General features: G+C 43.1%; 1 protein-coding gene across 10 annotated transcripts in view; it reads right to left on the bottom strand.

Annotated features, from left to right (window-relative positions):
• The window catches only part of ANKRD11 (ankyrin repeat domain containing 11), a 170,251-nt gene that overhangs the window by 109,754 nt on the left and 34,872 nt on the right, over positions 1-25,625 (bottom strand). Inside the window, exon 3 of one of the 10 annotated variants that reach the window (XM_068956289.1) lies at positions 23,282-23,370. The exons of the other annotated variants lie outside the window; for them this stretch is intronic. The gene's annotated coding sequence lies outside the window, so the exon portion shown is untranslated. The remainder of the gene's footprint in view (positions 1-23,281; positions 23,371-25,625) is intronic. 10 annotated transcript variants of the gene reach the window in all.

The raw sequence follows: 25,625 nt of genomic DNA, 5'->3' as shown, positions 1-25,625 counted from the left end.
ATGTTAACAGAGTCTTAGCAGCTCTTTAAACTCCCTCCCCTACCCACAGATATTTATATCCTTTTGTATTTAACCTAGATAAGGAAAACGTGAATGACAATCAGGCTGCTAAAGTAGCTCCAACAGGAGAACTGCTCCTGACTGTGTGAAACAACTGTCTGGAAGCAATTTTCGTTCCCATCTCGTTTCACAGGGGAAGTCCATCTGACAGCAGGGCCGTGCCGCGCCACGGCCATCCCGCCTCCCCGGGGAGCTCGGCACACAAGGGGACATTGTCCCGGCCCAGGGACAAACAGCTTTGTGAAGCTGGGGCTGCAAAGTGCATCAGACAGGTGCAAGGAAGCTTACCAAATTGGCGTGAACACTTTTCGCCAATTCAGGGACAAGTTAATTTCTAGTGGGAATATACACAAAATGCCCACAATAGTCTTAGAGGAAGCGAGGCTCACGGGGGGAAGGAGAGACGCTGCAGGCCCAGCCACTTCACCCTCAATTCCTCTTTGCCGTCCCTCCCACTGCACGCACACACAAGCTCTATCAGCTGGTCTGAAGGAAAAACTGCTTCTCCGTACAAACCTCGTTTCCTGAGCTACCACACTACTGCAGCTTCTCTAAGGAGGAGTAAAACACAGACACACCTTCAAAATCTGAAATTCATTTTGAGAGAGAAACTCCATTTTCCAAAAATAACAGCATTTGAAAAGCATTTGTACAGAGGGGGGAAAAGAAAAGACCTCTAAAGTGAATGCAGATATGTCTCCTGCTTGCCAGCAAGTTCACAATGAAAACATTTGCTATTTCTGTCACTGCATCCACAGAAGCTCAGACTCAATTTGATTCATTTTCCCTATAAGGTATTTTTAAGTATAGAAGAAAAGTACAACTAATTGCCAGAATGTGTCCCTGCAGATTGTACTGCAGCAGCCATGCATGCACAAACCATTATACAACTGGCAGGCAGACGGTTACATCAGCCAGCCGGGGGAGCAGGCTTCAGCCAGGTTACCGAGCAGAGGCCCTGGCTAAAACCGGCATAGCCACGCGGTCTTCAGCGCCTCCAGAAATCACCAACGTTCTCTAGTACCTTGAGGTTTCAGCTTTGTTTTCAAATATGCACTGAGCGGATCATTTAACCCAAGACCCCTGGCAAACCACATCTGGCATTTAATAACTGCAGGCTCTTTAAAGACCCCTTTTGGCAAACTTTACTTTCCTACAGGAACGGTTTCTGCTTTGACGTCCCTTTGAGAAGCAGGTGGCATATAGCGCTCCTTCTCTATAGGATACAAATAAGAGATAAAATAGCTGATAAAGCTATTACTAATTCAAGCTGATGACTTCTACCAAAATGACAGATTTCTAAAAGATAGGGACGTACGAAAGGGCCAGGCAGATACGACCCATGACTATCAAATGTTCACCCGAACAGTTCAATCACAAAGCAGCAGGATTCAGAGGGAGGGCTGCTGAGCGGGACAAAAATCTATCCAAGACTGCAGCATGCAGCTACGCACAACGTCTTGTCACACGGTGCCAACGCAGCCCAGCACGCCCAACGTTTCGTTCAAAAGCAAAGCCATGTCAAGTTATTCCTCCCCCTTTGCCAAGCTGCCAGGCTTACGAACCAGATCCAGGAACTGATTCAGCTGGAAAGACACACAACCAGCCAGAAAAAGTTCCCTTCTCTTTCTTAAAGAATCTGTTAGGTCTAATGTTAAACCAAGCACGGTCCCACAAACAGTTGCACCGGCACAACTGATGTGAAATATTTAAGCCTGCACCGTGGCAGAAAACAAACACACACAGAACGTAATTTTTGATAGGTTTAGAGAGAACGAAGACTAGTAACAGGAATTGCAATGTGCAAAATAGGTCTTCGTTTCCTCTACCCCAATAAATGTATTTCTATAGTCAACATGTACTTAGGTAAGAGCCAGATAAGACTGTTAAAAAGTATATTTCCTTTTATCTGTAAGGAAATACTATTTATTATTATCTTTTAAGCAACACCACAGAACAGTGCTGGACTCAGAGCTGCCTAGGATCAGAAACTTGTTGAAACAGATGAAAATGACTCATGAACAAGAGACATGCATAGCTGAGATTACGCTGCCAAAAAGAGAGGAAAGCAACCACAAACCGGCCTGTGTTTAAGGCAGGGTTCTGAAGTTTGCCCAAGAGCAAAAGGAAGCAGCGCAGCAACTCTGTTAGCCAGGCCCTGGTCGGATCACGCAACAGCAGAATAGGTAGCATTGAGTCGGATCCTGTTGAATTAAAATCAGTGAAAAGCTGTTCTGCCTTTAAAAAAAAAAAAAAAAAAAGGCACTGCTATTGCCAGACGTGAAAAATTCCTCTCCTCTGGTTTCCTGGACAGAGCAGGAAGAGAGGCTGTGACTACCTCACCCTTATTCATGCCTGAGTCAATCCTGCTCTACACCAGAAGGCGAGGAAAGCTTCAGTTTAAACTTATTAACTTTCCCCAGGAAATGCAACTCTCCCGGGTCTTCAGTAGACTCGCCCAACTGGGCAGCTGAGATGCATCAAAAATATGAAGCTAAATAGCATTAGATTTTTTTCTTAATTCAGATGCAAACACTCACAAATCTTGAGAACAGGAGCAGCTCTGCTAGCTGTGCCCAGCTCAGCCGATCCGCTTCGGCAGAACGAAGAGAGGCTCCGGCTGGCCTGCTGCCACGTTCGTACGCCGCTCGCGGAGCCGCGTCCAGCTCCTCCTCAAGGGAGTCTGCCTGGCCCAGGCCTTCGGGCGAGGGGAGGCTCCGCAGAGCGGACAGGGCAGGCGGCCGGCTCCTCGCCCGTACGCCCTGCCGCTGAGCGGCGCGCTTCGAGACGAGCCCCACGCCTGATCGTCTCAGCCAGGAACTGCCTGCCTGTAGCTGCCGGGTAGCGATGGGCGAAAGGTACTTAAAGACAAGACACCATAGGTACCAGTTCGTATGGAATTAAAGGTGGACTCAGGTTAACGCTAAGCTCCACGTAAAATCAGAGTAGAGGCCATATCAAACACCAAACTGCTTGATCACGTTCTACGCTCGATCGCTGGACTTACGCGACTATGTTCCTCAACTCGTTTCTCTACAGCACCTCCGCAGCGTCCGGTGACTACTTTGAATTTCTACACAATTTGCACAACTGCAACGATGCAATGCTTAGAGATAACTCTTTATAAAGGTATCTTTAAAAGTTTTCTCCTTGGGACGCGTTGATACCTTTCCCCTCCTCATGCTTTTTCTTCAATGCAGTACCAGAAATGGTGTGGTTTGGGGAAGCGTCTTTAATAGCTGCATGCGCCTGCACACGAGGAGAGTAACGGCAAACTACAGCAATAAGAAGCTATACCAGAACCAAACCATGTTTAATCTACGGCAGAATAAACAACACTCGTCGAGTACAATTTCTGTAAACAAGTGAACAGCGTACAGCGTTAGAAGTTACACCACATCAAGGCTAGAAAATAATATACTTTTTTAAAATAATTAAATGGTTGGAAGAGATTGCCGTATGCTAAGTTAAGGCTGGGTACTTTTCAACTGCGACTCTGAAACTAAATTTTCTATGAAGAGGATTCTTCAACAAAACCCCGCTCCCGCTAACAGGAGGCCAGCGTGGACCCGGCCGCCCCGCTGACAGCCCGCTCCGGCCCCGCGACCAGGCGCTCCTCGCGCCCAGACTGCAGAACAGGACTGCTCAGTGACCGTGCCCGAGATGAGTACGTGTCAGAAACGCAGAAAACGGGACTCCACTGAAGACAAGTTTTATAGTTCAAGCGTAGGACGCTGTGACAGGACATTGTCCGTTCTCTCAAAGTTTTCCCCATCCTTCCTTTTGGCTGCCTTAATTTACCATCCACAGCTGTTCGTGGACCGCATGAGGCGGCAGTACTGGAAACCAACGCTCTGCTTTGAGCTTAGAGTCCTTTACCTCTCCCCTTAAAACGGGAACCACCTCTCGGAATAAAAGCACTTGCTGTTAAGCACGTTAACTGCATTCACAGAACACTCCTCGCCCATAAGAAAACGTATGGCTATTTTTTTTCCTGGCATCATTCCTAAAGAACAGATAGTTCAGAAAGCAAAGTGATCTGAAAAAGCAAACTCTTTTTCTCAAAGAAACAGCTCATTTGTGAACAATTCTCTAAACAGTTTTGAATCTGTCCTTCTTGCTGGCCACGAATATCTTTGGCTAAAACGCAAGCTTTCATGTATAAAAGGTTAACCATATTTACACCTTAAATACTGTACTTAAAAGCATCTAGACTAACAAGCTCCTTAGCAATTCCTCCCAGGGAGGTAGGACAACTGAACTGGTTGGTCTGGTTACTATATAAAGTCTTAAGTATACTGCTTTCTACATTCCCCTCACAGATTAAGTCAACTAAGATCTGCTTAGGTTAGGAAAAACGCTGAAAGTCAGCCCCAAGCACCAATGATAACTGCATTCATCAGTAGCAAAGACTATTTTTTCTAGTGTGGGGGCCAATATATAATGAAATTTCCAGTTAGACAAGTGTTCTATCAGGATATTAGTAATGGAGGCATTTCACATAGAGAACGCACATCCAGTTCCTTTAAAAAGTTTTAAACAGAAAATACAGATAAAGCTAAAAGTCACAGTAGGACCTGCAGGCAATATTTTCCCAACGTGCCAAAACAGCACTCTCAACATACACCTCACTGATTTGGCACACCAGCAAACTTATGGCCAGCTCCTTTTCTCAGGGAAAACATGGCATGACGAATCCAGCCAGCATCCTAAGGCTTCTCCGTAGCTACAGCTACGGCCAAGGAACCCTCCAACTACTTCTCTTCTCTTGTTGGCCTGCGCAACAGTGGACAACGGGCAGGAAGATCTGAAGCAAGCGGGGTGCCAGTCTGCTCACCAATCGCTGCTGGTGAGCTCACAGCAGCTTTCAGCCCTACAACTACCGCTTGTTTTCTTGTTTACGCAAGTGCATCAGCAAAGGTGTCACCCTCGCTGACCACCGCTGCTGAACTAGAAAGAGGGCAAACGCATGAGTGATGCATCTGAAAACAGCCCCTGTGGGTTACAGGCGTGGCTTTAAAGAAAAATTGTGATTATGATAGACAGTCATCAACGCCCCCTTAAAATTGGATTAAGGGGTTAGCAATAGCTATGAGCGTCCAAAAACTTTATTTTGAGACCTATGCTTGAGGCTTATTCTGAACTGCTAGCACAATACTGACTTGCAAAGGAATGTATTAGTAGAGGAATTTAAAATCTAAAACTTCACCATCTCAAAGGCATTAGAGGATTTGTGTTTTTGTTTGTTTGTTTGTTTTTTTAAGTTTGAATGCTAAATTTTCATAACTGAGCTGAAGACACCTGCTATGGCCTGTTAATGGGGTAACCCTTACAGAACCCACCATTCAGGACAGACGTTAGCTTGGCACACGTCAAACTGGCGAGCCATCCTAGCAATCACATCTCACACTGACAGGAGGAGGTTGTAAACGCCATATCATCAACACATGGAGACGCCACTGCGGGCAAAGCTTTATGTATTTTAGAGCAAGGCTCAAAGCGTGCTGGCTCTTGCTACGCAATACGTGATCTCCTAACATGGTGTTAGTCTCAGTTCCACCATGAGATTGGGTATGCTTTTTGGATTTTTTTTCCATAAATGTTTTATTTTAAAAATAAAACAAAACTGAACATGAGCATCCATCTGAAAAGGTTTCTGTACTTGTCATGTTACGAACCCACATAACACTGACTAGTGTTACAACAGACACCATGTCAAAGTAGTCAGCAATACTTGAATAATCCTCTTTAGTACAAAAAATTCACTATGAAATATGTAAAAAAGAAATTAAAAAGACATAACTTTGGTGATTCTTTAGCAGCTGGGACTCAAGAGATAGCTTTTCACTAAAGCATAAAGACACAACTGTGGGAGAGGAGGAGACAGCATGGAGGCCAGTTCCCCAAGCAGCAGCAGAAGCGGAGAAGGAAGGTGCTGAAGGCTAGAGCGACCTTCCCCTCCGCCCGACCCGGCTCTACAGCACACATCCAACGAGCTGTTCATTCACCCATTGTTTCTAGGGCGTTTTTGAAGTCTCACTTGCAAAATTCCAGCTACTCTTTCCAAACACTACTGTAAAGCTTTTGTGGAGACCAACAGAAGCAGTAAGAGATGCACAGGCTGTTTTTCCACAGCTAAGGCCACATTTGGGAGAGCTGTACGTTCTGGCCTTGCCCCCTTCAAATACTCAAACTGGTGTTTGCTTGTTAGTTTGTGCCTTGCGCTTAACAAACAATGCTCCCGTCCAACAAAGCCTCAGAGGGAAGAACGGTCAGGTTTACAACTAAAGCTACAAAACTGAGATTAAACCAATATTTGACTCCCTCCCCGCCACAAGGTCCTTGAAACAGTTTGGAAGACAAACACTGGTCCAACAGGAGCGGCCTCGTGCAGGTTTCTGCAGAGAAGAACTTGACGATGATGGCAAAAGTATTTACGTTTGCTTGCTGAATCAACAGTCTACCTGTTTTCCATAAAAATTTTTACTGTATCAACTAACAATGAATCTGGAACATAACCACAGAACTGTACAGCTTTTGCACTGAATTTGACCCGTTTTGATGACAGGGATAGATGATATCTGTATTTTAATAATGACACAGCATGACACTTACTCAGACTACGCCATGCATTGCAAAGCAGCGGGGGAAAAAAAGCATTTATTAAGAAAGTACTTTTTCCTTTGGAAGGTACTTCCAGATGGAAAAGCCCTGCTGGATCATTACAAGCGCTCAGAGATACCTACTGCCTAAATACGGAACAGTGACTTGTGCACGTTCTCTGCTCACCGCCTCTCCACGGCTCTAGGCGAGCAGGACGACTCCTGCACACCCACCCGTCTTCGAAAGCTCCTGTTCTCATCCCTAGAGAGTATCTGCTCCCACATGACTTCAGCCATAGGCTGGCAGAAGAGAAAAACTCTTCTTGCTTTTCAGCACCCATGAGGCTTCCTAATATTGAATGAACCAGTGCAAGAACATGCAGCACCTGCTAGCTAGACCAAAACTAAAAGTACATAACATCATTTTCCACAAAAACAGTTTGACAGTTAGAAAAATTGAAATGTTAAAAGGTACTTCTCTGTAAAAACCGAAAACAATTCATACTTAACACATGACATAACACAGGCATTTATACAGCTTGAGTCAATCTCACATTAGGAGACACATCTTTAATTATATGGGGATTTGGGGAGAGTATCTCTAGACTCACAAACATTTGAGAAGGGCCCACTGGCTTTAACATTTAAGCTATATTAATATACTCTACACTGAGGTCTAGAGTTTATCCTCCCTTTCAAATAATGCTTAGCTTACATAAATTTTTAAAATACTTGTATTTAAATAAAGCGTTCATTCACTTTAGTCACATTTGTTTTACATCCAGTACAAAAGTAGTATGGGGTTTAATATTTTACACTTAAATTAGTTTATGAAATAAGGTCCTTTGATCAGATTAAAGACAGTAAAGCAACATAATCTATACACTTCAGTTTCCTGGAAAGATTTTTTAATTTTACAATCATTCATTTTCCTAATGCCAGTTCAAGGTACATACAATAATATATTATTAAAAAACAGGAGCTGCTCATGCCAGTAAGTCAAACATTTGCTTTTTGAAAGGAGCATACACCATAAGGGCAATTATTGTTTTGTATATTTAGAATTTAAGCCATGCCATTGTATTGCCTTCTTAATTAGCATTTGCTAAGGAAGAAACATTGTTTTTAATTACTCAAGTTTTCAAAAAAGCATAAATTTTTCAAGTTAGTATTTATTTGAAAAGAAATATGTCTAGAAGTGCCTCAAGTAAAAAATTGTTTAACATGTGTTTTACAGCCTTTCCAAACTTTTTACAGTCCTGGAGCCTGTCCACATTTGTGGAAAAAATGTAATGTTTCAGCTTCAATTTGTCTATTATTTCAGTGTGATGTTTTAAAGCACTTCAGGAGAAGAAAGCACGTATTTCAAGTAATTTTTTCAATTACATTTGAAAGAAACCAATTTTTTTAAAGGGAGACTTTTTCAATAGCCACAGAAGTTAACTTTCTTCATATGAACCTCTTGCCGAGATCAATTTCCACCGACACGTTTATTTTCACACCTTTAAGTGGTCCCAGCTCAAGTTTCTAGTCCCAGCATCACAGGCGGGTGGCGAGGGAGCTCCCCCGCAGAAGCAACGCTCCGGGGTGACACAGGACAACCTAGGTGGCCACTGGATGATGGCACCCAAGGCTGGGCCCCTGTAAGACTGCTGCTTCTTAAACACACAAGCCAAGTTCAGATTTTTTCTTAACAAAAAAAAAAGAAAGAAAGAAAGAAAGAAAGAAAAAACTGTATTTGAAGAGCTGGACTCTTCCCCAGGGCCCTGTCTGGGTTATGCTAAACTGGAAAGGACAAAATACTTAAAACACCGGGGGGGGGCCCAGGGTGGACCTGCCACATGGGCTACTGCTCCTCCCCAAAGGCAAGGCCCCGGCGGCCCACCTTCGGCACTGGCTGTGTTTGAAACAGGTAGATGAAACCGCCCAGCCGAGGGACACAACGGCAGCGTGCCAGAAACCCAAGGGCTATAAGCCTGCTTTTATTAAAATGGAATACTTTAAGAATATAAATATATGTAAATGTGATTACCAGATACTCGGACATGAAATCCTTTATTTCGTGGCAAGCATCTGCACGCGCCGGGGAGCAGCACCGCGCTCCCGCTGCCCCCCGCGGCGGCTCCCCCAGCCCTCCCCGGCCTCCGCCTCTCGCTGTCGGGGCGACGGGGACCTTCTCAGGTCACCAAAACGCAGAGAAGTAAAACGCTATAGAGGGAAATACGAGTGCTAACGCATTTAACGCTGATGCGCGGCTTTGCTTCTACAGCGCGGACAGGGGAAAACACTGACAACGCAGCAGAGGCATACACCGTAACCAGGCGGTGGCCCAGTCCACCTTAACGCTAACCTTCCTCAACCGCAAGTAATTTTCTATTTATGATGCTCAAATCGAAGAATATTCCACTGCCAGCGAGTCAGGAGAGGAAAGTACATTTTTTCATTGAACACGTGAGCTCTTAATGGCCCCTACGTCCATGCTTCTGGCTCCAATCGCAGCTTTGTTTTCTCCATAGAAAGCTCCAATTGATTTGGGTGCTCTCATATCACCAGAAAGGAAATGAAAATTTGGAGTAAGGACTGGGTTTTTTTTTTTTTTTTTTTAAAGAAATAGATCTGTAAACAGTAAATTTACAGTGAAAGGAATGGAGAGAAACAGAAACTATCAGCAAGCGCGTATACTTTACACGAAACTCCCTGAAGCATGCGGCTCGGGCCTGCTCAAAGCCGTTTCGCCAGCTTCTTGCTCCCTCCCATCTAGAGGCCTCTGTGTATTTATAACCTCCAGCCCAGTCCGCTGCAAACATTTGTAGGCATCCCTGCGTAATGAGACGCTCTTGCACTGAGGTCATGCATTTACTCAGGCATGATGTTACCGAGAGCCGTAAAAGAGGGTGGCAATCGTACCAACCTGATGCACGCAGGGGAGGCGAGACCTTCGGAGGCGCCTCTGCGCAGCTCCCACCCCTCCACCGCGGCCACGACGCGCTACAGCTACCCACGCTGAACGGCAGTAAATTATTTGTTAAAACTTCTTGCACAGATGACCCAGCAGGCCAAGTCTAAAGTGCAGTAAGTCAATGTTTTGCTTTATTTTTAATAACTATGCACCATTACCTTGGGGAACAGTAAAAACTGAAGTGTACTTCCCAAAAACGCAAGAAATCATAGCATACAGCAGAGATCGTGAATAACTTGTCACTTCACGCTCTACAAAAGAGGGCATGGAAGAAAGTAGGGGGCGAGGGGAAGAAATTAGGAAATAGCAAGGGGCAGAAGTGAACAGTGGAGTCCCCGCGCCAGAGACCCGGCTGCTCCGCGTACCGAAAGGGTCGCCTCCGCCACAGTTCAGACATGTTATTTGAGATGAAACATTTTATAACGTGGTTATGCTCAAAAGCAGTGAGACGCTAGTTAAAAACAATAAAGCACAGATTGGGAAGAAAACGTAAGCTGAGACGGGAGGCTGCTTTTGGAGACCGCGCGCAGGCGTCGCCTGTCGCTGGCCGGAGGGAGCACCCAGCAGGGCCTCCTGGACCCATTGCTCCCTTACAATTAGCTGAAGAAAACAGTGGTAAAAAGCATTCCAAAAACTGCCATACCTCAATACATAAGTCCTTCTGAAAAGGCTTCATTACCTCCAAACTCACGCAAGGTGCTACGATGACTACGCTAATTAAATAAGCGGACGCGTACTCAGTTACTGCCGGCAAGAAAACGCGTTACAGGAAACTGCGATAGCTCAGGTGTGCGTTAGCTCCTTCTGGGGCAAGTTTGTCGAGTGGTTTAGAGAAAATCCTCACAGCCTTAACAGATGCCTAACTCTGACTCTTCAACCTGAACAGTACTGACAAACAAGTATTTTAATCAAGAAAACTACTCCAGAATTATAAAAACTATGTTCTCACTCCCTAGCCAGCCTTGCATTTCCAGCTCTGGCTGGCAAGTCTTTTCCCATAAACTTCTATCGCAGACTGATTTTTAAAGTGGAATTTTTCACTCTTAATCTTTCTCTCCTGCCCCCCATTCCCAACAACCCTTTCCACTTTTCCTCGCCCAGGTTTCAAACCCGGCTTGATTCTCAAATCCAAACATGCTGGAAACGGAGAGAAGAGCAAAAGGTCTAGACGACCCACTAATTGCGAGAAAAGCATTTCTTCAGGCACCTCGCTCGCCACGTGCACCTGCCAGCTCCCCGCGACCGTCGGACTCGTCCCGGGGTCCCCGGCGTCCCACGGTCACCCGCACCCCCGGCCGGGCTGTTAGCACAGCAGGCTCATCAACAGCCCGCGGTTTCCAGCCCTCAGACTGCCACTATTTCCCGTGCGATTTCACCCAGAGTACGACCGAATTTCAATTTGTCCTTCCTAGGAAATGATTCTCTCTAACCACAGGTCTCCCCAGCTCATGTTACCCTTTAAAGCCTTAACTATCTTAGTAACAAATGTAAATTAACACCACTTCATTTGTGTTTTCTGAGCACTACCAAAACGTCTTTATATAATCACTGCTTCTTTACTGAATTGAAATACAAAACTTTTACCGTGATCTGTGATTCTCCTGTCACTGCAAACTTGTCAATCAGAAATAAAATTAAATGGATAAAGCCATGAAGAATGGAAACAAACTATTTTCTAATATAGAAAACTCTGGAAAACAGTTAGCACCAATACTGTATTTCTTCAAAAAAAAAATTCCAGTCTTCTGTGGGAAGTTGGAATTGCCACAGTAGTTTCCTGAAAAGATGAAAAACTAATTGTCTCCAGCTTGGGAGTGGAAGGGGGAGTATTTGAACAACTACTTCAGTGAGTATTCCTGGTTAGTAATTGACAGAAACTTGGCCTTCACGAAAAGAAATTCAGTTAACCAGTAACAGGGAATGGTTGGTAAGCCCTTCTTGATTATCTGTGTTAAATAAAAACAAACTTCCATTAACCCACTCTATCAATCATTTTATAAACTGAAACTCCAAAGTGCCACTATCTAGCCTGCCAGCAACCTGCATACGGCGGCTCACAGCAAGCTGATAGGGAAGAACTGGTAAGGCACTAACCGAAAGGCAGTTTTTTCAGCTTGTTCTGTTGGAAGGTGGGGTTTTTTTGCTTTTAGTAGCCCTAAAAAAAAAACCTCAGAGAGTCCAAAATATAAGGCAAGGCACACAAATCCTGTTTTCTGAAGCTGCACAGTATCTAAAGTGTTACAAAAACGATTTGCCAGGGGAGCAATTGCATCTGAAAGACATAAGCACTGGCCGTGGTGGAAAGGGGCTTTTAGCAACCTTAGGCCAATTAAGATATAGAAGGCTTCAGAGCACACCACTCCTCTTAATCCAACAGAAGGAACCTGAGTTTAGCAACTTACTTAGGGTTGCATTTGCTAATTGCAAAAACGAGGAGAAGTCCTCCTCTGCAAACCAGCATTTCGTTCTGCAAGCTTTTGCCAGCGCATAGGTGTCGTTGCCAACAGCTCAGCCTGATGCAACCCAAAGTCCGCTCTCCTGCGGATGCCATGCCCCTGGCAGCTGCAGCAGGGGGAAGGGAGTTAGACTCCTTTTTAATTAATCAGGAAGATGGTTGAGAATAGTTTTATTATACTCCTGACATCAGGTTTTCTATTAAAATGAATCCAGTAGAAGTGCAAGATAAATTAAGTGATAAGCCAAGTTTAAGCCAGTCTAGATCCAGATAAAGAACAAGCTCTACTGCAAGGAAATAAGTTGTGCATGCACTACAAGAACTATAGCATATTAAACATTTCAAAAGTAAGGTAGCCTATTTCCCTCCTTCCCCCCAACACAACTGAAAATGCTACTTTAAAATGACTGTTCTCAGTTTTAGCACTAATGATAGCTAGGTCAGAAGCCAGCCTTGGAAAGTTTTACTCAGCAGCAGCTTTAGAAACCATAAATTATCTTTAGACTAAGTTTACGCACTCCTCTCCTCTACAGAAAATGACTGCCAACTCCATTTCTCAAGGCTTCTCTTCAGCACCGCTGAAGTCTTTTTCCAAATCCATGCAGAACCCGCACCCAGGTAGCACGGTAGCATTGCTGCACACAACGTCAGGATTACTTTCCTAAAGATGAGGCAATTAGGTCTGAACAAAAGACGGAAGTTTAGTATTTTAGATGCAAGGTCCAGCTCACAACCCAAGCTGGCTGAGCACATAGGACAGCATTTCAAGGCCAAAAGCGATGAACACCACAGGTAGGTGAGCATGAGCATTCTTCTTAACTTCTGCATTAGTTTCACTTCCAATAGGATGGAAAAAATCAAGTGCAAACCATGCAAAACAGGTCACGTTGTAGACTAAGCCTGGAAAATTTAAAATAAAGATGGCTCCTTTTGAAAACTTTGAATTGTTTTACAATCTAAAACAAAAACAAAAAAGTAAGCAAAACAGTTTGATTACATTAATAGTTTCTTTTTTTTTTTTCAGCTGGGTCTATAGTAAAGACTTGGCAGAAAGTTTTAGTTCCTAAGAATTTAGGTTGCCAAACCCTGAGAATATGCACATCAGCAGACTCATTTACCTTAGACTGCCTGGGTCCGCACCGGGACGCGTTTGCGCAGTATGCAAACAGAGCCCTAACCCAGGCCCTAAGGACAGTCAGTGTTCATATCCTTGTAGCCATAAACTGGACAAATGTGTTGGTTTAAAAGGTAAGGAATAGGACAAATACTGCAATTTGAGAGGTTTCAAGTTTGAGGTTCTTCCTTTTCCCAAAGTTTTTGTGGTTTTACATAGCCGATCCACAAGCATTGCTCTCTCCCTTCCTCCTGAAGACCAACACAAGCAGTTGAAACTGAACTAAGAAAGAGATCTACCTTAAAAAAAGTGTTCCTGTGCACACTCTATTGATCAATTTTCTACAGTTGTTCAAATATAGTATGAGGCAATAGGTAATAGCACTTAAAGCTTACCACAAAGAGGCAAAGTAACCATATAAGAAAGTGCCTTCTCTGTAAAGCGATGAATGCAAGGAGTAAAAATTTTCATTCTGGAAGATCTGACAGAAAGGAACGGGATACCCGAGCTCAACAAATTTCACCAAACATCAGTCTGCATTCTCCTAGTCCAATCCATTAAAAAAAAGGTTTTGCACACAAGACAAACTGCTTAAGACGACAAGGAAATGGGAATCCTGACCAACACGAGAGCAATTGCTAGCATATATTGGGGAAACTCCACCAAGCCCAAACAAACCTCCCGAGTGGATAGCTGCAGCACTGCTGTTCTCGGTATTAACACCGAGGCATCCGGGTCAGCTGCAATGCCAAGACCAAGATAGTTCACACAGAAAACGGACTGATCCACCCAGTTGATACTGTTCAGGTGCTCAAAGTGCAAAGCATGGTCACAGCACAGCAGCTTTGCTCCTCCCCTGCACGCCAGCCACCCTGGGCCACCAGCTCCCTTTACCGAACAGCAATGCTGATAGCAGCTGCCACCGTTTCCAGCAAGCACACCACACATTAGCTTGGCTGACTACAATGAATTAAGATGGGTTTTCAAGCATGTTAATGTTTGGGGACAATTCTAGTAAAAGGACAGATGTTTGATTGAGTAGCTGTCATTCATAGACTAAAGTGAGAACATCTGCCACTTTCCTCTCAAAGCAAGCTATTCACAGTAAGGAATTACTGTGTCCAAAACCACATTTCTCAAATAACTTCTCCAGTGTCAGGAGGGAATAACGCTTTGACACAGCCCACTGTACAAAGCTTTGGGGGGACAGCTGAAAGAAGAGGTGTGTGGTGCACATACGTGCTCTGTGAACACTTTACGGTGCACTTAAACTGTTCTGATGTGAACTCGAAGTTGGCTATGAAGGCCTATGAGATGCTTCAAACTAAATACAAGCCCTTAAACAATGTTGGGCCATGGTGGGGATCAGAAATTAATGTAAGGGGAAGCACAATTTTCCTGACAGGCATTAATCGAAAAAGCTCTGCTGGGAACCAGGCTGAATTCCAAGTTGGGACAAGAGATTAGTGCTTTCAGAGGCGCTACCACTACAAAACATCTGAAGAAAAAGAATGTTTTTCTAGAATTTGTCCTCCTTTAGAGTTAACTTTAGTTATCTCTGCCACATGCATGTGGCGGAACATACAGTTGTGCTGAAGAGCAATCAGACTTTTGCCTAGGTATTTTTAATATACATTCCAAGGGGTAATAGACCTTCCCTGTGCAATATATCACTGCTAGGCAAAAAATGAAGCTAAACCTAGAGATAATTCTGCGGGTCATTCTCTGCAACCAATCCTTTAACATAAGAAAATTCATTCTAAAAAGAATGCTCCAGAGGTTTCTCTGAATGCTGTTCTTCACATGTTGACAGTGCCTTTAACACAATAGAGGCACTGCTCAATCTACAAGCTTTGATAAATCCCCTTCAGGCAGGAATTTCCAAAGAACAGTGAGTAGGAGCTGTAAAACTTATCATCAGAGAAAGATGCCCCAAAAACTTTTAATATTCTTTTTGCCCACTGTGAGAAAATTCTCAAGCATTTGGCCACATACTGCACTTTCATTTTCTTGCGCGCTCTTTCATACTTGCTTTTGGCACTGCCCCTAAGAGGCCTTTGACTTAGGATCTGTCCACACGTTCCAGTAATAAATGACACGAGTTGTAGTCATTCCTTAAAATATCTGTCAAATATAATTCCTTCACTGTTTTGATTCTCACCGACTTGCCCTACAGTGCTGGGATGAAGTCATAAATTATATGGCACGGCACTCAATTTTCTCTGATTGTTTGGTAGAACCCTCTCCACTAATAACCAGTGATCATTAGCCACCTTGTGGCTTAAGTGGTTTCCAGTCATGAAAGATTTATCCACTGCGACTTCCAGTCAATCACAAAGGCATGGGAATGACTATCAGGCACTCTCATCTCGAGACCGCAAGATGAGCAGACAGACTCCAGAGACGAGGGAAAGCAGATCGGAGCGCTGACTCCAGGCACCCCAAGTCAGAGAAAAGCTGCAACAACTGCATAGAAAAAACAGGTTTATCTTTGTAAGGAAATCAAAAGCCCAAGACAATAGCACATGCCTAGGTCATAGCACATGCAGAGAATGCAAGACAAAAAGCAATCCAGAAGAACAGATATGTTCGAGGAAGAGAGGTACGTGAGGATGACGTGCAGAGAAGCACATCCCCACCTAAGGCAAGGTGGCACACCAGTGAGCCAGCATAGTGCCTTACATTCATCCTCACGCACTCTGCTGAAGAACTGTCCTGAAGGCTAGTGTCACTTGCAGTCAACAGGACTCTCATCCAGCAGGGGAAGAGGAGTGGAGCTGGCTTTCATGGATTCTGATTCCATCTTTGAAAGACCATATCCCCCCGCCAAGGACCAGGCCACCTACAGAAGGGAGGAAGCCGAGCTCTCAAGGAAGAGGACTTATCCCCAAGGGGAAGGGAAGAGGAACCAACCTACACAGCTGACAATATATACTTGTGTACTAAGATGAAAGTTTAGAAAGGAGAGGAAAAAGGTAAAAGGTGCTAACTAGAAGAATATTCAGATCTGAGTTGCAGATATCCACAAGCACGAGCTATGGTCAACCTTGTTTGTTGGGGATCCCCTCCTCCCCCCCAATCTAGCTGACAGTATCAGAAGTGAGATGTGGAAACCTACCTGCCTGAAATCTCACATCTGCAGCCTGCACTTATTCTAAGTAAACTTGGAGAATACCTGAAACGCCTGCTATTTATTGGTACACTGAAAAGGACCCATTCCATCCTGGAAACCCCTGGGGTAGAAATAGCTAATTTAATAGAAAACTAACATTTTCACTGTACTATCTCTTGCTCACACATATTAAACACCGAGACTGAAATTCACTAAAACTAGGCTGCTAATATTAAGAGCATAAAAGTCTACTGAGATGGAACGGATTTTAGACACCAGACACCTACTGCAGTCAGAGTGCACAAGAAGCAAGAAGGTATCAACGCCAGCTGGGCAAGTCAGGGCAGTATCCGTTATATTTACGGAACAGTCTCCTTTGCACATCTATTTAAAAGCAGCATAACATAGCTGCCTCATACAGCAAACAAGTACGCTTGAATCACAGAAGAGAACTATGGGGAAATAATTGCTCAGAACAAAAAGTGTAAGAGTAAGCACGATTTCTTTTGCCACATTCTTAAAATGAAATAAGAAAACATTTAAACACTACAGCTTATTTAGCTAATACACACTGGAAGACATCTTTTACTGCTGGCAGCTTGAAAGAAAAGAACATAATTACAATTCCAAGCATGAAATGAGCTCCCTTCCACGCACATGCCTGAACCAAGTCTAACCGTTTCACCAGCTGTAGTGAATCAAAGCAGGCAGAATTCAACAGAAAGGGCCTAGAAGCAGCAGCTCCTGATGCCTTTAACCTAGTACTTGCATGGCACCTGGATCCGGAAGGGCTGGGGAGGATTTAACCGGTTCAGATGTTCAGCTGACGCGGTGCTGGAATGCAGGACCTCAAACAACGCATGAGTGCACCGGCCCACCACAGATCTGGGTGTGGGCCCAGGGGAGATATGAGAGCTAACGTTATCCTGAAATTGAAAACAAAAAAGCGACAGCACGAACCTGACTATTGTTTATCTAAGAGAAAAAACAGCAGCAGCTCTGGTCTTAAATATTTGCCAGAATGACCACTAGCCGCTTCCCGATACGTTCTTTTTTCAAGTACTTCAATGTTTCATTGCTTCATCAGCTGTCTAAAAATTACAATGGTATAAAGGGGAGTACTAAACATAAGCCCACTGTGACATCTGTAGCTGTGACACACAGACAGCGTTGTCAAAACGGCTCTACAACAGCGTTTGCGTTATGTCCGTATAGTGAAACCAAGCACCGAGTTTTCCCTTCTGATTTAAGCAGGACACAGAAGTCCACTCGTATCATGCTTCGCGTCAGTTTTACAGCTGCTTTCTTTGAAGGGCTAAAGTCCTCTCAAGTGTATAGTTAAAAAAGTAATTGCTGCTAAGACCCTTTTCCTGCAAAACCAAGCCAAGCTTCACGTGGAGGCGCCTGGGAAAGGTACCCCTGCCCCGCTGCCCGCGCCGGAGCCGGAGCCCAGCAGAGCCGGGCTGACTGCTCTGCTGCTTCCAGGGAGCAGCCAGGCACGCTGGCTTGGCCGCAAGCGCCATACGTACCCAGCGACACAGCCAGCCCTCCGGCCAGAACAGTTACATCACCGGCACGGCAAAACAAAGCTGGTCTGCTTTAAGAATAAAAATAAACTACATAGACGTTAACATTGTTAGACTAAGAACAATTCTAAGCTTGCTTCTGTATTTGAATAGAGATTTCCACAGGAACTAAATTCTTTTTGGATTAGTAGTGGGGAAAGCTGTTGTCCTGATTTCTGTTGGAGAACACTCAGGCTGTGGGACAGGACAATCCTCCCCGGCCTGCCTCCTCCCTAGCCCTCGAACAGGCGCTCCAGGGTGCGCAGAGAGGGAACACACAACCGTCAGGGTAACTCCTTGAAAGAGGATGGGGACACATCACAGCACTCTGAAGGACATCCAGCCTTGTCTCTCTCCTCAAAGTTTACTCCTCCCTGGCAGCCAGCTCAAGAAAAGTATGGTTCTTGCACTGCTCCATCCCTAAAGATGACGACAGAGGCAACAGTTATGGCTTTGGCTTGAGCACGCTCCATAAAAGGAGGGAAAGCCCAGTCTGAAAGGTTTAAGAATCCACTCTCATCCCTAGTACTGCCAAGGCAATAACCTTGCCAGTACAAAAAGCATTAATGCTGTTGTTAGAAAAGTATTCCCAAAACGCCCAGGAAAAAAAAAGATCAGAAGCAACTCTCCAAAAACAAAACAAAACAAAAACAAAAAAAAAACCACCACACACCTCTTTCAGCTCATATGCATGTAAAAAATATTTCCGTAAACATGCTTGTTTTCAAAACCAAACAGAAGTACATGCAAAATCACCTAAAACAGTATCACAGAACATCTTGTGTTGTTACACAACGTTATTTGCACCTTAATGGCATTTTGCAGGCTGGCACTAATAGATTACAAACACGCTCAGTAGTCAGCAAACAAAACAGAACATCCCACTTAAAGCAGAGTTTGGCCTGCACCGGCAGGTATTGTGGCTCTAAGCGAGGCAGGATAAATATCATAATATGCCAGGCTGTTCAATTATTTCCTATAAACGAACACGAAGTTAAAAAGGTATGCACTAACGCCCTAGGACCAAAAACGCAAAGAGCATGACAACTGTTCAAAGCTCAACCATACGCAGCTGATAAGGCTTCTGTATTTAAGTACACAGCAACACAGGCTAAGAGCAGTTGCTCCTCACCCACCATGCACAACACAGCTGAACAAGTCAGGCTGAACTTCAGCTCTCTCCTCCACCTCGAATTGACACTTCCACAGCAAAGACGTCATCTGAGACTAGCCTAAAACAAGGATCCCTAGCTTAAGATTATAACCTCAAGAAAGGGCACAAGCAGCTGGAGGGGGATAGGTGATAGTCTCCTGGTCTGCGCTCAGATAACAATAAAAATACTTCATATTAAAAAGGTAACTTAAACTCACTTGTGTATCATTTTAGCTGAATTCAAACGCAATATTTTAATTCCAGCAATTTTAATTGCTGTAGTTACAGCTACTGCATTAAACATCATGGAAAAAGATTAAAAATAGAATTGACTACAATAAACTAAAAAATAAGGAAAGCTAACAACATGAACAATAAACATAGGAACTTTTCTATATAGAACACACAACAACTTAGTGTATGTAGAAATTCATACATACGTATTAGCATATTGACTTATTCTGGTTTAAATCATCTCTGCTACACAGAGACCTTTCCTTCCCCATTTTTCAACCCCAAAAGAATTACCATTTCTTTCCAGACAGGAAATTCTGCCAACATTCTGGAGGGCTGAAGTCCAAACCACACATAGCTCAACAACAGCAGAGTTTAACGAAAACTAAAACTGTATTTTTTTTTTTTAATTATACCTTGTGAAAGTAGGGCTGAGAAGGGAAAAAGAAAGTCACAGAAGACATCAATTAATTCCAGAGTAATAAATAAGGTTTACAGCACACTGGAATATATACTCTACCAAGTTTATCAGATTTATCACCATCCTTTAACGTCTAAACTCAAGGTGGCTCTGGCGTTAAAGCATACGCTACTCCAGAATGTGAACACTAAAATGGCTTAGAGTCCACAGATTTAGACATTTACAGATGGGTTTCATAACTAGGCTAAAGCAGGAAGATGAAGTTTTAAATTCCTACTGCCAAGTAGAAACAAAATCAGGACCAACCTCCTTTTCTAGGAATGCCCAGGAACTTCAACCGGGGAGGGGGGGATGAAGCTTTGCTAAACTGCAAAATACAGAGCTCTTTCAACACCTTTTAATTACAGCCTCTCCAGGCCCATGTCTTGAATTATGACCTAACTTTCTCCTAAGCTACAGAGCACAGCTCTTTACCACCATCATCAGAAAGACAAGTTTAAATTACCTAATAATCTAAATCTGTATCAAGAGAAAAGGTACAGAAATCATGGCTGAAAAGGAACCGGAAAAATCACAAATACTAACTGGAATTGTTCTAAGGGGTCTAATAGACTTCACCAACTTTCACCTTCAAATGTCAAAGCCACGAGCAGTCACGGTTTTAACAACAGCTAAATGTTACTGCTACTTTCTCCAGCACACTGTCATCTGCCTTGCTTACGTTCCCGAGCTGATCCAATGACACTTAATGAGGACAATATGGAAGAAAATAAAGTTCAGTATTTTCTTCATTTATCTCCGAGCTACTGCAGTTCCAATGCGGACACAGAATCTGTTTCTGTGAGCAGTGGGAAGCTCTGTATGGGGAAGAAGGTTAGCATTTTGTTTTTAAGTTGAAGTTTCGCTAAAATTAGTAATTTCAGTGACACCTAAACTTAAAGCCATCAGTTTCTCTGAGGTAGAAATATTATTGGTAGCGTAGTGTTTGGGGTGGGGGGAGCACACTGGACTGTGCCACTAATCAAGAATGCATAATTTGTATGACACAATGAATAAATCCTAATATCTACTGTCTAATGGGAATCTGAATATTTATTTTTGTTAGTTCAGCATTACAAAAAATTAAGCCACTGCATAAGTCTAAGTTTACACCAGTATCGTGGCGGTAGCCTGACCTGCCAGGACAACACCACCACCGAAGAGGTGATCAAACCAGCAGTTAATCACTCCACTGACAACTATTTTAGTGTGTGCAAAACCAAAGTTGAGCTTTTTGTTCACATAATTTGCTTACTAAATTTTATTACAATGCCCAGAGGCATTTGGGCATGCGATGTTGAGAAATAATTCTGCTTCAGCCAAGGCATGCATGTTACACAGGACTTTACAGACGCGTCACTGGAATTCCAGGCTATTATGCACAACTCATTGCTCTAGTTATCTGTCTTGAAGATCTAATTAATCCTCTTGCTCATCATCGCCTAAGCTTACACAAGAGTGTCTCAAAGCTTGGTGCTGTTTTGCAAGTATGAAAAATAGATTAAGCAGCTCTAAAGACTACTGTGGGAAGAGAGACTGTCAGTCCACATTCTTCTCATCCAGGCAGATATAAAGCACCACACAGTACTCAGACGAAAACTTCTCTTTTGGTCCGCATCCCACATTTCTTTTGGAGTATGGGAATGAGCCCCAATAATAGATATTTTGCTACAGCAAATCCACACTTCAAGTGCAGAAGCTTTTGAAATAGGAGACATTTAAAAAGATATCCATATATAGAGACAGATATAAGAGAGATATATATACACACACACACAGTTGCATATGTACACTCAGTGCTATATATATATACATACACTTTAAAAGCTTTCCTATCTTCAGCAAGATTATGACATTAAGGGAACAAGGATAGTTATCATACCTTTAACCAAATCTACCAAGTATGTCAGTAGTTTCTTTTACCAGAATAAGCAAAAGAACTGACACTCACATTCAGGTACTCCTTGCATTACAGCACTAGGTAACCAAGAAAGTGCAGGGAGCACAGAGGAATTGCTATCTCCCTGCTACCAGCTCATTTAGACATAGATTTCCATTTAGACTGTTGTAAAAGCATCATTAAAAAAAAAAAAGAAGAAGAATTCAGAACTGGCCAGCTGCTACGTCCAGACGCAGTCCTAGCTGCTGATAGAAAAAAAAAAAAAAAGTGAATTCTTCTGCAAGATATTTGTCTTCATGATTTTACTTTGTCAAATTATTTACCTGTTGTCATTTGATTCTGTCTCCATATAAATTTTATATAGCATTAAATCTCAGTGTCACTATGTTAATATTAATTACAAAATAATATCAAATAGATTTACCATCAATCTCAGAGGCTAATTCCTCAAACTAATTCAAGAGAAGTGAAGTTGGTTTATTTCTGTATTATTACCTGATAGCAGGAAAGCTTCCACTAAAGATCTCAGAAGTTAAAAGTCCCAAAGTAAGTCCATCCACTAAGCATTTTTCATTGACCTAAAATAAATTTCTGTGAATATTGCCTACATTATCTCCAACCAAAATGTGCATTTCTATTACAACATTTAATTCCAATTAAGAAAATGTTGAAAGGCTTCCTGCAAAAAACAAATACAGGATATTGGCAAGACTACAAGAATGAGGTAAAAACTACCAAAGACGACAAAATAACTTTCTTCTGACTGTGCAACATAAAAAGGAAGTATATTCCTTCTAACGCTCCAGCAATAAGTCTAGGCCCAGCAGAGAATCACCAGAGCTATTCTAATCAACATTGACCTTTCAACCACAATAGTGACAGCCTAAACATAGAACTCATCCTGCCATACCTAAACACGTCCATCAAATTGATCGGCTCCTCTCATCTTTGCAGTTTCTCAAAGATTTTACACACACGTTAATTTGCTCTCGGTGGCTGGCTGACTGGTCAAGCGCAGATGTGCTGAGCCGCAAAGCCCCGTCCAGGCGAAGTTAAGAGCTGCGCAGATGCACATAAACACATATGCAGTCCTCACATTCTCATCCTACCTTTTGGCGAAGTTAGGGATAAACCAAGTATCAAGACTTCCAGGAAATTCAGAATTAAGCTTAAACGTTATAATCCAAAGTCGAGAAAATTTACAGATAATGTACTCAAAAAGAAAAAATAAACTCAAAAAACAAAAACACAGCCCACATAGCTCTGCCGCACTGAGCGCAAGCCTCCCTGCAAGATGCACAATTAGACCAACAACTTTCCTAGAAAAGTCTGAAATTTCCAACGCTGGAAGTATTCAAATTTCCTAAACGTACACTAGAAATTCGCACTGGAATACTAGTTCCTTCTTCGTCGTACTTAAAGCCACTAAGGAACAACAGATGCCCTGTTCTGGGCACTTCTTGCCAATTCTTAGAAGAGCTGTAACTAGACCACTCCTATCCTGCAAACCCTTTGAGTCATTAATCATATCCATGACAGAGTCATCCAAGAACTTCCCCATTTCTTCATGAATAGAGGAAGAAGCTGTCTCCTCCCGTTGTACCAGGGCTGTTCTTGTCCACACATACCAACCGCTTGTGACAGCGAGGCACAGGATCTGCTCTTACCTTATCACTGCTGTCGAGTCCCCCAGGTCTTCACAAGCCAAGCACAACTCCCAGGTATTTCCAAGGATACCTTCTTTACTATTATTATTCTACAAAAAAAGGCAGTAGCATGCATCTGTCACCAGAACAAAGCTGGTCAGGTCACTGCTGCTTGCGTATTATTGTAAGATAACACTATATTTTCACATTATTGTAGATTACTGTAAGATAAGAATCCAGGCACATGCATCATATTGAAACTCCATCAAAACCCAACACGCGTCTCATTAGATCAGATAAAACCTGACGTTTTGCATCACTGGTGAGCATGCAGGTGGTCTAGAGCCTGCAAAACTGGACATCACCTTGTCAGGCCTTCAGACATATACTCTGTACTTTAGCACCAAAAGAAACATTTTGGTGAAACTAAACTGCAGTGATGCAGAAAGGAAGAGAGGAAAAACTCTGGAGAGCACCTGCCCGCAGGTTGCTGAGTCTTTCTGGATTAAGAAAAGTGCCAACCCACCTCATCCCCCTCAAACGTATAAAAGACTAAGCAACCCCAGTCACAGGGTCCTCCTGTCCCAAGACACTGTGACATCAGTATTTTGATTGTGATTTATATCTAGCATTGAAATCCCAAGCCCGAGCAGCTCGGGATGCGGCACGCACTGGTCTGGCTGCCCAGAGGCCCTTCCCACTGTCCCCACGACACCTGCGCGATAGTAACCAGAGCTGCCTTGAGACTACCTCTCCCCTGTCACCATTCCCACTAACAGCTACTTAACATCAGAATTACAAAAGCCAGCCAACCTGGATTATTAGTTCACTTCCAAAACACACACACACACACACAATCACAAGTTTTACTTGAAAAAGCAAATACATCATTCACTTACAGTGATGATTTCCTAAAATAAACCGTACACGTTTGCCATCCTTTCACATTCCTAGGAGTGGTTAACCCAGAAAGGGGAAGACCCACACGTTGCCTTAGTCAGGAATAGCTCTTCTGTGCAAGTAACCTCCAGTACTGGTAACTATTTGAATGCAAATTCCAAATAATTCTAAATCTAATAACTAAGTAAATGAAAGGCTAAAGAAAGCATTTAGTTTTTCCTTTCCAGAACTCTGGAGATATTTTTTATAACGATGGGACCCAAAAAAAAAGAAAAAGGAGGAGATTTACACCCAAGCTCCTCAAAATAAATAAATAAAGAATTACTGATTTTTGCAGCTACTTAGTGGTACGAACAGATGGTTACAGGCTATGGTACTGACAACTGAACAAGCTACCACCCCCAAAGGTGAGCTTCTAAGTCTGTTGCAAATTCAAGAGTTAAAAACATCACAGCTGAGACTGCCTTTCTCAAAGGGAAGCAGTAGCATTTTAGCCAGTTCCACAACGCTTTAGAAACCTGTTTTACTTCACTTTTGCATTTTGTCACTGCCCTCAGCTAAGGGCAGCAACTTCCTAAAACGTTCCCACGCAGCTGCCTGCAGCCCTCGGCCCACACCCTAAATGAACCTGGACAGTGGTGGGTGAAGACGGGCAGCGAGGACAAAGCAACTTGGATTAAAAACAGAGCTTTCAGCATTTGTCTACCCAAACAAAGCCACTTCTTAAGTAAGGATGGAAAAGCCAGGGATGCCAGTTCCCTAAAACGCCCAGGGGAAGTAAGCAAAGATAACTAAGAGCCTCTCACTGTGCAGAAGGGGAGAGAGAAAACATCAAGAAACTTATGCCACTGAACATGCAGAGCAGCCAGTGTCCCCCTTACTTGCTTGCATGTCCACAGCAAGATGCAAGTTTCTGCAAAACATCAAAGAAATCCCTTTGTCCAGCTTTTTTACATCTCTAGCAAATTGAAACAATTAGCTCATCTAGTCTTAACCCAGAATCAAATTAGTAATTAAAACATTAACTTGTTAAATATGATTCCAATAAAATTATCTTTGATGCCATTCAGCTAGGGAAGTCCTGTGAACTCCTATAAAACAGGGCAACACACAGAGCTGCAAAAACTGGCAGAATATATGAGTTGTCAAGCATCTACTTAAACTAGCAGTGAATTAAACTGAGCCTGTAAGTCTCAGCCCATGTCGTCCAACAGCTGATCTGAAAATTGAAGCTTTGTCACAATTTCAACTGTGGAACAGAAATAATGGTAAAGTCTAGTTTCCATCTTCACACTCAACATTTAAGCCACACTTTTCAGAAGCATTTCCTCTTTTTATCAGAAACTCCTCTCCAAAGAGTATTAGCAAAGCATATGCAACAATTTCGGGTTTACTCACTACAATAACAATTTCCCCCTTTTATTTATTAAAAGTTTTTATTTATTTATTCTCCCTTTCTTTTATT

The sequence above is a fragment of the Struthio camelus genome, chromosome 10, assembly GCF_040807025.1.
Source record: "Struthio camelus isolate bStrCam1 chromosome 10, bStrCam1.hap1, whole genome shotgun sequence".
In the NCBI taxonomy this organism is placed as follows: Eukaryota; Metazoa; Chordata; class Aves; order Struthioniformes; family Struthionidae; genus Struthio; species Struthio camelus.
The sequence above is the reverse complement of the archived record's forward strand: the minus strand, read 5'-3'. Positions and strand labels throughout refer to the sequence as shown.